The sequence below is a fragment of the Pezoporus occidentalis genome, unplaced genomic scaffold (assembly GCF_034315485.1).
Source record: "Pezoporus occidentalis ecotype Australia unplaced genomic scaffold, CSIRO_AGI_Poc_V1 ctg70, whole genome shotgun sequence".
In the NCBI taxonomy this organism is placed as follows: Eukaryota; Metazoa; Chordata; class Aves; order Psittaciformes; family Psittacidae; genus Pezoporus; species Pezoporus occidentalis.
In genome coordinates, this window is record NW_026916053.1 from 4,735,358 (window position 1) to 4,753,443 (window position 18,086).

Genomic DNA, 18,086 nt, shown 5'->3' on the forward strand with positions numbered 1-18,086 from the left:
TAGGCTATTTATCACCTGGGGTTTGCTGAGTCTGCATTCCTAATCAATGACTTGACAACCTGAGTTAGGGAACACTTAAAGACGATATCCGTGCAAAGTAAGGGATGTGGCTAAAGCAGGTTTGGCCTCCAGGAGAGGACACTGGGCACTTTGGTCACCCAAGATATCTTGTGCATATGTGGTTGCATTGCCCAGAGGTGGCAGCAGCAATAAAACCATGATTTCCTCACCTGAGTAAGCATTACTCCTGCAGAAACCCACAGGAGCAGACAGAAATATCCCAGGACTCAGCTGATGGTGGAAAACTCTGGATTCCAAGGTGTATAATCCCATTCTGCCTCCTTCAGCTCTCCATGGGGCCACGGGTGATGTCCATCCTTGCAAGCATTCATCACATCCCTGCCTCGGTGATGCTGCTTTTGTTTCCTGGCACCTCTCCCAGAGGTGGCTGCCTCTGCTGGAGGTGAAGGATGACAGAGTACACAGGGTGTTATGGGCACTGGGAGGCTTAACACACTAAATAAATGTAATGAATATATATGATTTCATTTCCCTCCTACCCCAGACGCATTTCTACACTTTCATTTGATCTCGCTGATGTACTGCAGCCTCGCTCTGTATAATCTACACAAACTCCATATGCCACGGAGTGGAGCTGGGAAACTTGGCAGGTTGGAGCTTCAGGTGAAGGAGACCCCAGCACCACCCATGCATGAACCGGGAGCTGGCAAAGTCCCACGTCCCACTGCATACCTGCCCTGAAAGCCACGGGGGCTGCAGCTTCCCATCCCATCCTGTTTCATCCTATCCCATCTGCAGCCCCAGTCCACATGTGCTGTGTGGGGCACGTGCGCTGCAGACCTAGGTACGTCAGAGCAAGGCAGGTGTTTCCACACACGTTACAGGCTCACGGGAGGGACAGGGATGCTCAGGGGATGGGTGCTGCATTCAGTTCAGCAGAGGAAACCCATCCTTCAGCCCATGATGGATTTATTCCCGTGACCCAGCGAGTGGAGGTCAGGAGACCCTGACAGAAACCAAATGAGAAATGGCATCTTTCAGGAATTCCTGCAGTAACCTCTTTTCCCCTCTGGCTCTGACACCTCTCCTATCACACAGAGCCACAGTGGAGGGGCTGGGCAGAGAAACACCCTTACTCACCTTGGTGCTTGCTCTTGGCCATCTCCTCCCAGCTACGACCCAAAGTGCTCCTCAAACTTTACATGCTGTTGGGGCAATGACGCCGGCATCCCCCATTACCCCTGCGTCGGTTCACGCTGCTCCTTACAGCTCCCGCAGCTGAGCAGTGAGTTACGTCTGAAATAAAACAGATGCATTAGAAATGACTTTGCCCAGAAGCAGAGGCACGGTGCAACCTTGCACGCTCTTGTTTAAGTCCGTCTGTCAAAGCCCCCCATCCCCATTGGGGATGCACATCTCAGCTAGCTGCTATGGGTCCCTGTTTAAACCCCGTCTTGGGAGCCCCTAAATACAAGGCAGCACGTCCATGAGTACAAATCATCTGAGCCCCACAGGGCAAGGACTGAGTCCTCTTCCCCTTAACCCTTCCAAACCGTCCCCGGTTACAAGGGGTGAACGCATTTAGGGGCAGGGTAATTTATTGCACCCATTTGTGACGAGGACGGCGTGCTGTCAGTCAGAAAGCAGAGGAAGAAACGAATTAGCTGCGTTAGTTTTCTTCACTGCTTAATTGTTCCTGAGAGGCTGAGTTCTGGGGAGGGCGATGAATCATTGTTTGTGAAATATTTCTTCCAAGAAGATGACTTGAAAAATACATTTATAATTTATCACAACCTCTCGCGTTCCCGGGGAACGGCAGCCAAAGGAGGAAAGTTCCTCCCTCCCCCCATTCATTATCGCTATAATCTTATCTCCTGCACCCTCTCCTCACCCTTTGAATATTACATCTCCTCCCGCTTGTGTGCCGAGGTGTAGCGGGGGGAAGCCGGCGGGGAGGGGGGGAGACTGGGAAAAATCATCACATATTTCAGGCTGGCTCTATTTAAATGAGTTTGGGATTGTGCTTCTCTGGAGCAGATGGCCCTGGAGATAATGATGCCTGAGCAGCGAAGGCTGGAGCCCCTCTCTCCTGTTGCCATGGCAGGCCACGGGGCTGAAATGGATTCTGCTTATTAAATTTGCGAGCTCTTGTGTACTCAGGATGAATGGCGTGCAGTCATAAAGAGGCCCAACCTCCTCATGGCGCTGGATAGTTTTATCTTAGAAAGCCAGGCACTCTAACTCTGCCAGACGAGGGTCTCATTAACCTATTAACAGCAGCCGTGGAGGAGCTCAACCCACAGGGGCTTTGAATGGGGAGAGCAGGGTGTTTCCAGGAACGTGCCGAACGCCGGCGTTCCTCGTGGCTTAAAACCCCGGGTGAGGGCGGTCGATCAGCTGTTGGCTCAAAAAGGGGAGAGCTTCACTCAGCACACAGGCACCCACGTGCTTCCCACACGTGTCTGTTTGGGACATAACACCACAGAGCCCAGCGGAGCATCCGACGCCACCGCTACCTCCCATATGGAGTTGGGGATTCACCAAGGCAGTGATGCTCGCACTCAGGTTTGCTTCGTAAGATGTGGTGAGGCTTAAAGTAAACCATCAAAACTTGATAAAACCAAGTTTAGCAGCAATTTGAAGCATAGGATAGCTGGGATTTTACTTTCCACTGTACTTTTCTATAGAGCTGCTTTACAGAAACGTGCCGGTGGTTTGGAAGAATGGCAATTTGATGTGCAGTGAGGCAACATGCATTACATTAGGATGCAGTTAACTTTGATTAACCAGAGGTTGGTAAAACAGCACTGCACTATATTTAGTTTCACATCACTTTTTTTCTACGTGTTATTATGCAAATTTTTGCACGAGCCTTATTTCAAATGCAACCCAACTCTGTTTTCTTCCCTGCTTAGGGGGAATCTGCATTCCTGCATGGCCAACAAGAGCACCTGACCGAGCTGTGCTCCTTGCTCTGGCAGCATCCACCTGCCCAACCAACCTCATGATATGAAATCATCACATCAAAGATTGCCAGCGCTGGGCTTTCATCCCCAGGACTAACATGGAGGTGAGGGCTGCTTGCTCTGGGGCAAATCTTCCCACTCTAAGAGGAGAAATCAGAGACCAAACGCTTGCAAACACCTCCATCGCATACTTACTGATGGACTTGGTGTGGTCTGTAGCTGTAAAGTTGGTGGGAGATTTTCCCCCATCACTGGAAAATATTGATTTGGTGGAAAGGGAATGGACCATAGTTGGGGTTGTAAATCTTCCTTCTTCTACAATAGCTAACAGGGAGCTTGGCCTCTTTGAGGCTTAAAGTATCTTGTCAGGTCACTGCAAACTCACACAGAAGGGACTGGAAATGGTCCAAAAACTCCTCCTCAGCTTCCAAACTCCTCGTCACAACTGCGTAAAAGACAGTCATTGAGCAGGGTTGGTGCAAATAATCACCAGTACTGTGGAAAGATCATCCTGGACTCTGAAAACGAAGCACAAAAGTCAAATCCGGACAAATTTCTTGGCATTCAATCCTCCTACCTTCAGGCCAGATCTCCAGGTTAATACTCCTAATGAGATAGTGGCAAAAGGGATGTTCACAAGAATTCACTTGGCAAAGCCAGCTGAATAGTTAGATTTAACACTGCTTTTCATTTCAGTGAGTGCTGAGTATCTACATCCTGCAGCTGGCTTTGGAAACCGTGGTCTGATCCAGGGCCTCTGGACATCTCTGACATCTCCCCCGTCAGCTGCTGGCCTCAGAGCGGCTCCTGCTGCCTGTGCATCTTTAAGCCGAGATGATATGAAATCTAACCCTCGCTCAATACCAGCTATTTAGAAGGCACTGCAGACCACAGGAACAGAAACACGTGTCCAGATTTTCACAGAGCTCTCAAAATACAGCCCCAGCAATGCCGAGTAGACGCAGTCTGCATTTTAAAAGGCTGGTTGGAAGTGCTGGTGTGGTGTTCATGCATTTACCCATTTCCAGCTGTGTCCCCCGGCAGGTTTCCTTACCTGGGCTGGCCACCCGCACTGGGCTATAGGCCAGCTTCACGGATGGGTTGGGTGCTAGCATGTGTAAGCCCAGTGTAGGCTGCAGGATTTACCCGGGGTCACCTTAGGAGGCTGCATGAGAGCAGAGGGCTGGAGCCAGGACTCCTGCACATCAGGTTGGTGCTCCCAGCCCTAACCCACCACCCTCTTTGTTCTGAAATCCCCATCACCAGGCAGGGTGAAGGAGAGGACAGGCAAAACGCTTCTGGGGCAGCTGCCTACAAGTGCAGACCATAGAAAAGGGATTAGCTCTGTCTTCAAAATGCAAATCCCCTTGACACACGCCAAGCTCGCAGGCACTCCTGGAGCCGTTTGCCCAGTCCTGACTTCCAGCTTTACACAAGCACGAGCTTTGCCAACTTAATGTCGGAGGTATGAACACCGGTGAATTAAAACGGAGCCTACAAATGAAAAGCCGATTAGCAGATATTAGAAGGACACCGAGATGAAGAGGCCACAGTGATGGAGAAAGGCTCCTCACCCCCACCTTAGTGCATAGCACAACCTCCTCCCTGATCTCGGTGGTTCCTTTGCCATGTCCTAATCCCCCTGCACACAGACAAGGGGATGTCAGTGGGAAGAGGGGCTTCTGCAGACTTGTCTCTGTCAATTTACACAGAAATTACACAGAACCTCAAGAAGAAAAGGAGATCACAGCAGGCTCCTTGCTCTCCAGAGCAGCCCTATGCAAGGTGACTGCAACAGGAAGTTTCCCATTGCCGTTAGGGAAAATACCAGAGGATTTATGGAGAAATGCGGCTGAAAGGCTTTCAGGTAAGCAGACAGTAAAGCTGTGCTTTAGCATCACTCTTACAGCCCAAACTTTCGCATTCCTACCCTGCACTCAGCATTTACACACATTTCCCTAACCTGGATGCTCATTAAACTGGGAGACTTGGGTTGCCAAATCATCACTGTCAACCAAGACCTGACTACCCATCAGATAGATAGACTAAACTGCTGCAAAGAGGTGGTGTTGGCCCAAGCCAGCAGGCGTTGGGATGGTCAATGAGAAGCTCTACCAAAGCCGCTGCAGTCTGAGCAGTTCACACAAAGCCAAGGGCAAGCAGAAAATCTCTTTCCCTGATCTCCAAAACAGGCTGAAATTCAAATGGGTCAAAAGGGCTTGTGGGAAGGGAAAGACCTGGTGACTTCTCATCAATATTAGTTATTTCACTTCCTTCTCCATCATCCCTTGATACAGCATTGCTCAGGGGAGGCCGTATCAGGTGAGTGCAGGAGTCCTTCCACTCATGGGCTGGCAAGGAACTGAAGGAGTGAGCAGGAGATGCTGAGATTGATGATCAAAGATCACTGCAAGTTTCCTGACAGTCAGTTTTACACCTTAGGATTTATGAAGGGAACAAGGAAAAGCCACTGGAGAAACACTGGCAAAGGCAAGTTTGAAACGCAGGGTAAAGATTGGTCTTTTCCCTCCCTTTGTTACTAAACAGTCAATTTGGAACCTGAGATTTTCGCACTCGTGAATGCCTCTTGTGTCTTCCCAAAGTGGGACATACCCACAAGCAATTTGGTAAATTGAAGCCAAACACTTCAGTCACAAAGCCAGCTTAACTTCACAGGGAAAACAAGGCCAGCATTAACCCGGCTTTCTTCAAGTAACGTTGCAGTTTTTTTTCTGTTAAGAAATAAATTACTGGCTCCGGGAGGAAGAAAGGAATCGCTTTGCTGTGATAATTGCAAGGCACACAAAAAAGGTAATTTCTGCCTGACTCCCATTTAGAGAACGGCTCAGCTTTCCCCAAACAGCCTTAGTTACCAACAGAAAGCAAGCACTGAAATATGCAAATATTTAAAAACCAGCAAGCAAAACCCTGGAGAAGAAGGAACAAAAAGGAAGAGGGGGAAGGGGTGTCCGCAGATACAGACACTGCAGGCTGGGGGCTGCTTTTCTGAAGCCTCCAAGAAGTTTTCTCCAGGGTCAGCCCAGGAAAACAATGGCTGGGGGACATGCTCCGAGGTCCAGCTCCCAAAGCATCCTATACCCACTTGAACCACCAAAGCAGATCGCTCCCGTGCAGGCTGTGGTGTGTGCAGAAGCCTCAGCCTGCCCTCACACCACTCTAAGCAGGGTATTCAAATGCTCCTTAGGCTTTGGTAGCAACACCCCAAAGAAGGGACAGCCCACACCTCTCACCTCTATCCCAGCCTGGATGAAGACCAGGTAGATATTCCAGCTCTGTTTTACACCTGGCTGACATTGAAGGTTATGTTCCAAATCATGAGACCTGCAGATTTCATCTCTTTAATCAAACCAACACCTATATTCCAAAGCTTTCATTCCAGTAACTTTGCTTGCCCTTGACAACAAGGTCTATGTCAAGTGACTGGTCACCCTTAGCCCAAGAAAGGACCATCTGCAAAGTGGTCTCACCTGGGGGAAAGCAGTTGGGGGGGTCCACTTTCTTTGCTTGTATATTGTTAATAGCCTCAATAAACTTGTGCTACCAATTACACCAAGAGTTTTCCCATTCCTAAAATGCTTTATAGGAAATTAAGGTTTTATACTGTGGGCTAGTGACTCCCAATGTAAATGGGACATGTTGGGGTTATAGTGCTCCCAACCTGGGCAGGTTTCAAGCTCAAAAGAGGCAGAAGGAAATATTCCTTTGGGAATTATTTGCAGAGCTGGGAAGGAAGTTCCTTGCACAAGAAAGAAAATGATGCAAATTCATGGAACAAAATATCCCTCAAAAGCAACTTTGTGGATAACAGAGGAAATGCTGGAGCTCCAAATCACTGTGATTAGGTAAAGGATTTTAGAGGAAGCATCTCGCTCTTATTCCCACTGCCATTCTGACCTGTACAGCCTGTTCCTATAGGGAGCAGCTCCTATGGATCTATCAAGCCCAAGCACATCCCTCCTTCCCCATCCCGCAGCCCATTCCCTGGGTATCCCATGGTGTCCGTGACACCGGGGAACCCTGTCCGAGGTGGGTGGGTGGCAGAGGCCGGCGCTCATGTGAACCCGAGGGGCTGGGTGCATTTTCCTCCCCGCACGCTGACACGGCTTCGCTTTTGTTTCCTGAGTAAATAGAAAAGCCACGGTGGCAGGAAGGAGAAAGGCGAGGCAAGGGCTGGGCGAGCAGCGCCTGTTTACAATGACAAAGGGGCTCTGCCACACTTCGGGGAGGAAATTTTCCTTCCAGACTTCAGGCCTCATTAAGTGAGTGGGCACAGCTAATAGGCTTTGTGTGCGAACGGCCCCAGCCTTGCAAGGTCCAGCTGTCACTGGGGCGAATGTCAAAAATAACAGCGGGCTCAGCCATTCTCCACCCCGCTCCGGCTTTAAAATCTCTCTTTCCGAGGGGGAGGAGCAGGCACTGAAAAGTAGCAAGCAATTAACGGGAGACAAAAGCAAATGGACCCGCAGGGGCTGATTGCGGGAGAAAGGGGGAAAAGTTCCCCTGGAGGTGGGGAAGACACAGAAGAGCTTGAAGAGCCCCCGTTGTCACGAAGAAACTCGTTGCAGTGATAAATGCACAGGCGGGGCTAGGAGGATGCTCAGGAATTGAGGGTCCCGGCGGTCCCCCTCCTGCTGCAGCCGTCTCCCTGCCACGTGTCTTCGCTCGCCGGTATCTCCCTCACAGATGGTGACTCCGAAACAGCGAGCGCATGTCTTCCCTCGGCTAATCCGGAGGTCAGGCTCCTCCCAGGTTTAGTCTCTCGCTGCCAGCAGAAAGCTGACAAAATTATGCAGAAATAAATATGCTTCTGTGTTTAACTTCTCTCTTTCACCCCCACCCAATCTCAGCCTGCCCTGAAATCATATTTGCATGCGTTTAGTTTATCCCCCCACTCTGTCTGCTCCGTCTGGAGGGAGACGCACACATGGCTCGTTTGAGGGTATTTGCGATGCATGCCACACATCAATGGGGAAAAAGGGTTTGAACATCTCCAGAACTTTAATAGCGTATTGGGTCTTGGCATCCACAGCCCCGCAGAACGTGCCTGCTGTATTTTTAGCTCACCTCGAGCTGACTTTGAGTTCAGGCAGCAGCATCACAAACTCCAGAGCTTGCCACAGTTTCTTTGTGCTGACGGATGTGCCTTTACTCCATACCCGCGTTTTTAAAACACGTGGGGTCATCCCTTCACTTTTACTGCTAAAGAGTGCATTTCCATCAGCCTTTCAGCCGTTGGGTCTCTGCATCAAGGCAGATTGTGCCTGAGCAGCCTGAACTCATGGTATTTACACAGCTCTTTGCTACTTCTGGGTAGAACACATGAGCTACCAGCAGTGGGTTAGGCATACCAGACAACTTAGGGGCCAAACCATGTCTTTAAAATGGAGAGGTGTTTTCTTTGGGAAAATCCTCCATATCCCATGTCTGGGAAATGGAATTCCTGAAACAAAGGTGCTTGCAGGTGTCTGCCTTAGCACAAGGGTTCAGACTACAAGAACAGTTTGGCCTCACAGTATCCCAGAAGATCAAGTTGGGGATTTCCTACCTGTAAGCCCAGGCAGAGCTCCAGGCTGCTGGGAAGGGCTGGGATGTGCAGCGCAGTGAGGTCAAGGCAAAGGATGCCTGCAATAGACACAGTCCCAGAGTTGCTCAGGGCACCTTCTCCAGAGCCCAGCAGCCTCAGAGAGGAGATGCTGACACACCTGATTCAATTCTGGCTTCAAACAGTGGCTGCACACTTTTCCCATGCCTCATTTCATTTCCCGTTTCATCATGCACAGATATGCTGCTATAAAACATAAAGAAATCACGTAAGAGGAAGTTTTGGGTCAGTTTGACACAAAATATGGCCCCAGAAGAGGTAAATCACGCCTGGAAACCCCGGAGGGCCCCTGAAAGTAGCGCAGAAATCTTGCCTGAATGAGGCTCTCAAAAGACACAACAATACACCTTGATGGGAAGGAAGCAGTGAGAGAGAGCCTACTCCAAACACATCTGCTCAGATCCAGGGTTCAGCTTGTTGCACTTGTACAGGGAAATCTGTGCAAACAAACAGTTATTGAATGGGTCAACGGAGCAGGGCGGCTGAAGGAGCCCAACAATGGGGCGGTTTATTCACTTAATGTATGCCAAGGCCATTCACCAGGCAAGCACCTCTTAAGGAGCCACGTGACAGACAGACTCAATTTGCCATTTGCCAAGGTCATGCAATTGGGATGCCGTGGACAATCTTGGATAACGGGAGGTACACGGATGGTGAGGAAGCTGCCTGGGTTCCAGTGCTTCCATGGTGCTGGGGTTTTGTTCTCTCTAATTGCACACTGGAAGGGGAGGAGGTTGCTGGGCTGCTCATTGAGATGCAGTGCTTTGTGGTTTGAGTGGTTTACCTTCACAACGCTTGGGAAGTCGATGTGTGTGTCCCCACATCGCCATGTGCCCTTCTTCCATTGCCTGTCCTTCCATTGCCAGCCTCATGTCAAGTGGGGTTTGGAGTCCAGCAGCAAAGGCAACGTGGAGCCAACAGCACCTGGGGAAGGACATGAAAAAGTAGGTGGTGAGCTCAGTGCTTTATCCATATGCAACCTCAGCGTTCTCCATGCTGCAAAACACCCAGAGATCCAGCTGTGCAAACAGAGGGTTTGACAAAGTCATCCTCCCCTTCTGCCCAAGGACCCTTCATGGCCGCTCACAGCTCCTCTGCCTTTATTTGCTGTTCAAACACAATTGATAGATAACCTTTCTTTAAAATAAAGCAAACAGACTGTTTATGGACCGCAGCAGTCTCCAGTTGGAGTTCCTCCAACCCTCCTGAGTGGGGGTGAAGCAATTGCAGGCTGTAGTTTTTCTCTGCTTGTTGATGGAGGTTTTGTTCAACCCTCCTTAGGCTGCAACATCATAGAATCCCAGAATGGTTTGGGTTGGAAGGGACCTTAAGGCTCATTCAGTTCCAACCCCCGGCCACAGGCAGGGACACCTTCCACTAGAGCAGCTTGCTCCAAGCCCCATCCAACCTGGCCTTGAACACTGCCAGGGATGGGGCACTGCTTCTGGTGAATACCCACCTTTGGCATGGGATAGGGACTCAAGGTGGTGGGGATGGGGTTTCACACTGTTTGCACACTCAGGTGGGATTGTGCTCCGGGTAAGGCAGTGCAGAGCACCCAGAGCTGCTGGACAGCCAGTGGGCAGGATCTAAACACCATTTTAAAGCATTACCCTGGATCTTCAACAAAAGACAGCAGGAGGGGAAAAGCATGAGAACAGGCTGATGGAGAAGAGGAGGAGCAAGAGAAGAGGCAGGAAAGGGAAGAAGGAGGAACAGAGAGGCAAGGACAATGTTGCATTTGGGGGACCATCCTGCACCTCCTTTCCTGCTTGGCTGGAGGCTGCTCCTGATCCCACACACACCAGGGTGGATGTGGTGACCGCTTTGCTGATGGGTCCCCCCAGCCTGTCACAATAAGGTGGAGATTGTTGGGGGTGCACATTGTGCATCCTTACCTCTTCGCCTTCACCAGCGATCCCCTTCCCCCTTGACGCTGAGATCCGCCAGGATTTCCTACGCATCTGTATGCAAATCACAGGCTGCCAGCACCAGGAGAGGGACTTTGTTCAGAGCATCCCTGGCACAGCTGCTCTGCTTCCCGGGGCCGGGCAGGAGCCGCTCTGGCTGCCTGCACTGCGGGGCTTGGGATATGGAAACACCAAGTAAAACATTTCATGATGTCAGGGAACGATCCATCCCACAGCCGTGGTAAATGCGGTGCTAAAGGTCTTGGATATGGGCAAGGGAAAATAAAACCTGCTTCTATGAAGCATTCAAATAAGGGAAGAGGGAGGTAGAATTATAGAATAGTTAGAGTTGAAAGGGACCTTAAAGATCATCCAGCTCCAACCCCACAGGCAGGGAGAAGCAAACGACAGAGCCAAGTTTGGGGAACCAAACGTATTGACGTGGCTCCTCGTGTCCAGCTCAGTGCCTGGCTGGGGAACAATCTGCTCCCAGCCTGGAACACAGATTCTTGCAGCTGAGACTTGGTGGCAGGACTTCAGTTCCTTCCAGCCCAAGAGACACAAAGCACAGCTCCCTCCCTGCTCCTACACACGATAGCTTTGCTTTTCTTCTGTATCTCAGCCAAAAACCCCCCTCCTTCTGCCTTCTCCTCGGGTAATCTTTTTCTGTTAGAAACCCACCACGTTCTCAATATAAAGCCCATTGTCTCAAAAACCTGTTTGTTTTCAGCAAGAAGCATTTACAGAGCCCCAGCGAGTTCCCAACAGCCTCTGCAAACACAGCAACCTGAAACACCCTGGGAGCTGATTTTTCAGTCTCCCAAGAGAAGAGCACTGGAAATCTCTGCCGATGCTAAAATGAGCCATTGCTCCCCAAAACAGATTATGTTAGAGGTGCTGGCCCTGAGGACCTACATGGGATGGTTGTCTGATGGGGTGGGGAAACCACAGCCACCCCATGGCACCACCTCCCCTTCTCACCACTGGAAATCATAGAATCCCAGCCTGGTTTGGGTTGGAAGGGACCTTAAAGCCCATCCACTTCCAACCCGGGGACACCTTCCACTAGAGCAGGTTGCTCCAACTCCATCCAGCCTGGCCTTGAACACTGACACAGACGGGGCAGCCACATCTCCTCTGTGCCAGTGTTTTGGGGAGCAATAGGAAACCCCCGCATTGAGATGCACGGTGCTCACAGGACAAGCAAAAACCACCATAAGGTGGCTTTTTACCAGTGTCAGGCTGATGGTTCAGCTCCACACATGGCCAGCTGGGGTGGGAAACCTGTGTGCAAACTCCTTGGGCCTCTCTGGTGCCGTCTTCCAACCGCGTTGTCATTTGCAACTCAAACAGCCGGTGCCTCAGGGGATCTGTTTATTTCCTTCTTTCTGCTGGACCAGATTCTTTGGCTCAACACTTTCTAAAAGCAGATTTTATTTTTCCCTTCATCCCATGTGACACGGATGCAAATGGGGAACAGTAGGATGCCGGCTTATCTTGTATTTGTGCTTTTAGGTTATAATTGCAGTCTGAATCACTGACTTTTAAGTTACGCCGTGTTCTGCCTCAGCGGAGAAAGGGAGAGGAGCGGAAACAGGGGAGGATCCCTTGAAGTTCAGCAACACCAAACAGCTTTGCCTTCAGACAAAAAAGCATTTGCAAGTGTTCCTCCCATCCGTTAAAGGCACAAACTATTTCCGCGATGAAATAATAAAGTGAGTTAATTGAGATGGAGGGAAACAAAATAATCGAACGAGAAAGGCTGCTTTGGTTCCTGTGTGACCATTGTGCTCACGCTCTCAGCATCCTTTCCCTAGCTCTGATTTGGGGAGCTCAATGTGTTTCAATTAGCCCCCAAAACCATCATTTTGGTGGATGGCAAACCAGAGCTCCTTACCTTCCCCGTCCATCCCCTGCCTGATGCAGTGAGCTGTCTGGCCGCTGTCACCGCATCCGTCCCCGTTCCTACTGGGGCTGGTGTGTCTGGCCACGCCACGACCTGCATTAACACATCCCATAGGAGCCAGGGCTGCCGTGTCCATGGAGCCACGGACATGAGAGGCAATAAAGCAATGTGAATCCCACTGGCTTCTCCGTCCTTCCCATCCCCCTGCAGGGATGGAGAGTGGGATGTTGATGTAAATCCCCAAACAACGTGGTCTCAGCCGTGGAAAGGGGATTTTCACTCAGTGCTGAGCCCTAACTTCCTTTTAAGGGATGTACATGTTTGATTAGCCAACCTCCGCACCCCCATAGCATCAGGTCAGGGTAATTAGAGACCTTGTGTTAATGAGTAAACAACAGCTCAAGAGCCTAATTGACACTTCCAAGCCCATGCACGTTGCTAACTGCCAGAGCTGAACCCATGGCCCCTGAGTTAACACAGAGTAAATCCTTCCTATGAATAAGTTATTCCCTCTATTCCCAACACCAGGAACTCTCCAGCACCAGGACAGGGGAAGAAATACAAGTGGCTGGGAAGGGCGCTGCAAAATGCAAAGGGCTGGGATGAGTGCTGCAAAATGCAAGGTGTTGGGATGGGTGCTGAGAAATGCAAGGTGTTGGGATGGGTGCTGTGAAATGCAAGGTGTTGGGATGGATGCTGTGAAATGCAAGGTGTTGGGATGGGTGCTGTGAAATGCAAGGTGTTGGGATGGGTGCTGCTAAATGCAAGGCGTTGGGATGGGTGCTGCTAAATGCAAGGTGTTGGGATGGGTGCTGCTAAATGCAAGGTGTTGGGATGGGTGCTGTGAAACGCAAGGTGTTGGGATGGGTGCTGCTAAATGCAAGGTGTTGGGATGGGTGCTGCTAAATGCAAGGTGTTGGGATGGGTGCTGCTAAATGCAAGGTGTTGGGATGGGTGCTGTGAAACGCAAGGTGTTGGGATGGGTGCTGCTAAATGCAAGGTGTTGGGATGGGTGCTGCTAAATGCAAGGTGTTGGGATGGGTGCTATGTGCCTTTCTGCCCTGTTAAAAGCCCATCCTGAAGCTCCTAAGCAGACAATACCGTCGCACTGCCCCTTGTGCCCCCGGCAATGACCCTGCAGGACCACCCTCCTCGGAGGTGAATGGTAAAGCATCCACCCTGCTCCACCAGCCCTCTCAATCTTCCCCAGACAAAGGCTGTCTTGGGGGAGCAGGCCCTGGGGAGGGGGCCGGGGCAGGGCTGTCTGGTGGGAAGTGGCGAGGCAGGGTCACACAGGGATAGGTTTGGAGATGCGGGAGAGCAGAGGTGAAAGGGCAGCCCTCCCTCCCCACCGCCCTCACGCACTCCTCCTGGCCTTTGCTTCCCGATCCCGCTGCTCCCCCCCAGCCTGGCCTCAGAAAGAAGGAGAAACCAATGTAATTCATGGAGTTTTTCACTCCCGGATAATTTACGGATGCAGCATCTGCCGGACACGGGGGACACTGTACTTAATCTCAGCATCCAGTCCTCTAGCCTCTTTCATCGTAAGTTTGGGTATTATTCAGGCCCAGACGATCATTGTAGGTCTGTTCCCAACTGAAACATTCTGATTTATGTTTTCCCCCCTAAAAGTACCCCAAAAAGCACTAAAAGTACCTTGCTTTGTCTGACACCAATCTAGCACAGTTCACCCAGGCAAACTGCACTGAGAAACTCAGCCCAAGTGAAACACCTCATCCCGTGAGAGCTCAGTCTTGGGCAGGACATGATGGAAACAGCCAGCCAGCCTTCATTTCTTCCCTCTGCACACAGCAGGGGCTGAAACCTGTCTCATCAAGTAAAGCCTTCTTTAAATTAGGTTGATATTATGGACTTAAGAAGCTCCTGGTGACAGGATCAACACAGACAGGCTGAAACAAATACCTGAGCTGAAAACAGAGGTGGAGGCAAAAGACAGCAAGCAATAGGAGCTTTGAAATGCCCCATAGTGCACAGCTTGGGTATCCTGGTGAGAGACATCCCTGCAGTTCTGCCTTGATACAAAGCAACATCAGAGGATGGAAGTGGGAAAGGGATGTCTCCTTCTTGTCAAAGAAAGAGACAAACCCCCCCTTACCAGCAAAATCACCCCCCAGTCCATTTACCAGCCAAAAGCTGTTTCACTCCAGCTGATTCCCTGCCCGTGTAGAGCCTAATTGTGAAAAATCAATTGTGAAGTGCACTGGATATTTACATATCTTGATGCTCGGGTTAGTCCAGCATCACTCTGGGCTGCACATCCAGTTGCAGACCTGTCCCTGTGTCCCCATCCACAGGCTCCACGTGCCCCCAAGCAGTGGCTGGAGCAGGCAGGCCAGGCTGGGCACAGACCAGATGCATACTTTCATATAAGACTCACTAATGGCCTTTCAGGTACAACATTATTATTTTCCTCTAATGGCTGCTTTTCTCCCTTTCTTCCTGGCTGGCTCATAAAAGGCACATCATAACTACAGAGGGAGGGGGGGGGAAAGAAGGCAAAAGCTTTGCAAATTACAGCAATCAGAGAGCCTGAACCATTAGGAGCATCTGGGGCTGCATTTTACATAACAGTGGACACTTTCTTTGAAACAATTACAGCTAATAATGAATTAGGATTGACTGGGCTGTAAACGTTTCAAATTGCAATTCAGAGACTGTCACTCCTCACCATCCCCTTCTCGCTGGAAAAAAAAACCCTCTTAATGCTCCACACAAGTACTATAGCGGGGATCGCGCAAGATGAGCTTCTCCACAGCCACCAGTGCCAGGCCCTGCTCTCTGGTCTCATCCTGTCGTGCTTGAACAGGAACACAATCCCGTTCGATTTAGGATCTTGCCTCCAAACGTGGCCAGTGGCAGATGCTTTAGGGAAGAGTTTGCAGCGTAAATTGATGTATCAGGGCGCTTTGTCCTTGCCTGTTTTGACTAATCCCAGTTTAGGGATGGATCAGCAGGCTGCCCTTTTCTTCTTCAGGAACTGCTTTCCAAAGGGAGTTGCTGTATTTTGGCCCATGGGGTGCCCTGTCTCCAGCTGCCCCAGCCCCGGTAAGCCCAGTGCTACCCTGACATCTCCAGCCCAGTCTAATTCCAGGTTCTTGTCCCATTCTGTGGGGAACTTGGCTGCCTTGGAGCTCAGATGTCACACGTACCCACAGCTGAGACCGTACCCCATTGGTGGCTCAAAGTCCATAGAATCACAACGGTTTGGGTTGGAAGGGACCTTAAAGTTCATGCAGTTCCAACCCCCTGCCATGGGCAGGGACACCTTCCACTAGAGCAGGTTGTTTAAGCTGTGGCTTTTTCTGCCTAATCTGGGGCAATGAGACCCTTCAGGTGTAGGGAACTTAAGAAGTGGATGAGTTTAATAAAACCTAGAATTGTTATTGTTCTTCTTATCTTGTCTCTGGGGGTTCCACCAGCTCTGCAATGCCATCGAGTGGGAACCCACCATACAAACATAGACTGGAGCTGTCCCAAAGCTGAGACATCCCTGTCCCCCCCCACCCCCAGATTCCCCCAGGCAGAGCAAGAAGAGAGCCAGGGGGTCACTGCAGCTCAGTTCCCCACTGTGGCCTGAACAAACCCCTCCAGCTGGGCTCCATCTCCCACCGCAGCTGCCTGAGCACCCAGGTAGCCAAACACAGAGTCAAGCAAAAGGCATCAATTCCTTCACTTTTGCTGGCATAAAACCCTTCCTTCAGAAGGCAGCGAATATAGAGGCCGAGATTGAGAGGGGGGAACATTCCCAGCCCCTCCGCTGGGAGTGCAGATGTGGCATCAATGGGGTGATCTCTACCCTCTCAAAGCCCCCTTCTCTCCCAAGTTGGCAGGTCCTAAAAGGCCACTTGTTTTACATGTTAGCTGCTGTGTCACCCATCGTCTCCCGGGGCAGCAGGGTCACCTCAGGTCTCTGAGACCCTCCACACTGGCTGATGCTCATCCCTGTCCCCATCTCACTCCTGTCCCCTGTTCCCTGGGGGTCACCAGCCATAACCAAAGCACAGTGCACACGAAGGGGCAGCCAAATCCTTCCAACCTCAACCCTTCTCAGAGGAAAAGCAGCACATTCAGAGATGAAAGGAGGCAAACTCAACCTTAAGTAGAAGAAAGACCACACTACTGTGTCAGATACACCCCGAGGAACTTATTTGTATCTATCCCTCAATGATATTTGAGTTTTGAAATGCTCAGCAAGCTGCTCCGTTGACATCAATCCACAGAGCACATCTGCCACCTTTTGCACCCCAGACCCACCTTTCTCCCACAGCATCTCTTTCCCTTCCATGGGAAACCCGCAGCCTTGCAATAAGCTGCCTATTTTACAGAGATGGCTCACACCAGCCTTAAAACTCTAATTATAGAAGAATAACAAGGCTCTAAAGCTCAGAAGCACTTAGATATTATTTCAAGCCAACCAACGAGGAAGTTACAGCTGCTGTAATTAAACATGACACAGAGAAGTCAAGCATTAAAAGCAGGTTCATTAAGAAAGCGCCGGGACTCAGTGATCCGTAAAGGCAGGACCTTGTAGTCATGGGGCAGCCAGAGAGAGATGCAGAGAGGGGAAGTCTCACCCATGTACCCTGAAAAGGCAGCAACAAAGCTACTAATTGTGTTTGCCCTGATGATAACGGGCCACTGGCAGGACTTTGTGCAGTACAGCTCAGTCACCGGCTGCAGTGGGGTGCCCTGGCCATCACCCCCATGCTGGGGCACTGGCCAGGCACCACGCACGGTCAGCACCACAGCACCCATCACTTGGCTTTTCACCCATGTGTGAAAGGAGGGGGAGAAAGCCAGGTCCTGCCTCATCCTCCCTGCTCCCTCCCAGCTGTGATTTCCCTTGGGATGCCACGCGCTGGGTATCCCAATCCTAAGCCATTAATTCTTCTCATGCGCTAATTAAGCAGATCGGGATGGGTGCTCAAATCCAGTGGAAGCTGGAGCAAAGCAGCATCCCAGGGCTATAACCTACCACCAAGCCATCCTGACCCCAAAGGGGAGAAAAACCCATCGGGGGGGGGGGTGTGTGTTAACCATAGCCATAAGAACACCCTCCAAACACCCCCAGAGCTGGAGCAAACCCCACCAAACCCCAGCAAGATGAAGAAGAGGGGATGAAAAATAGAAGAAAGGAGGATGAACAGCATGACCCCCCCTGACCCGGAGCGTGCAGCCCTGGCTTTGTGCAAGCCCCTTCCCCCCTAACTCCTGCCTGTACAATCAGGGCAGCTGCCTGGAACGGGGCCGGCTGCCGTGGAGGAGAGGGCAAGGGGGCAGAGAGTAATTTATTTACTCCTTACAATGTGCTGTTTGAACAGACTCCTAAAGAAAACGGAGGAGGAAGCAGAGCTCTGCCAGGCGGGAGGAAGAGGAGGAGGAGGAGGATGGGGGGGATGATGTGAGACCAGGGGAGATGGTCCTAAATGGATTAAAAATTTACCCTCCAACTGTGGGGCTTTAATTGATACACGGGGAGGGGGCGAGCGGTAAGATTTCCCTCTAATTGTATTAAAGATACACTAATTAGGTTGATTAAAACCAGAGAGGCTGCTTCTTTCTTTCCTCAGAAGGCCGAAGGGATGGCAATGGGGGGGGGGGGGAGGAGAAGTGCCAACAGATTGGAGTCCTAAAAAAGA

General features: G+C 50.7%; 1 long non-coding RNA gene across 1 annotated transcript; it reads right to left on the reverse strand.

Annotated features, from left to right (window-relative positions):
* Window positions 1–233: 233 nt before the first annotated feature.
* Window positions 234–6,321, reverse strand: LOC134175826 (uncharacterized). The gene is made up of 3 exons (XR_009969155.1): window positions 6,091–6,321; window positions 1,261–1,317; window positions 234–457 (listed from the first exon to the last, which is right to left on the reverse strand). It is a non-coding gene; the product is annotated as an uncharacterized LOC134175826 (long non-coding RNA).
* Between the last annotated feature and the right edge of the window lie 11,765 nt (window positions 6,322–18,086).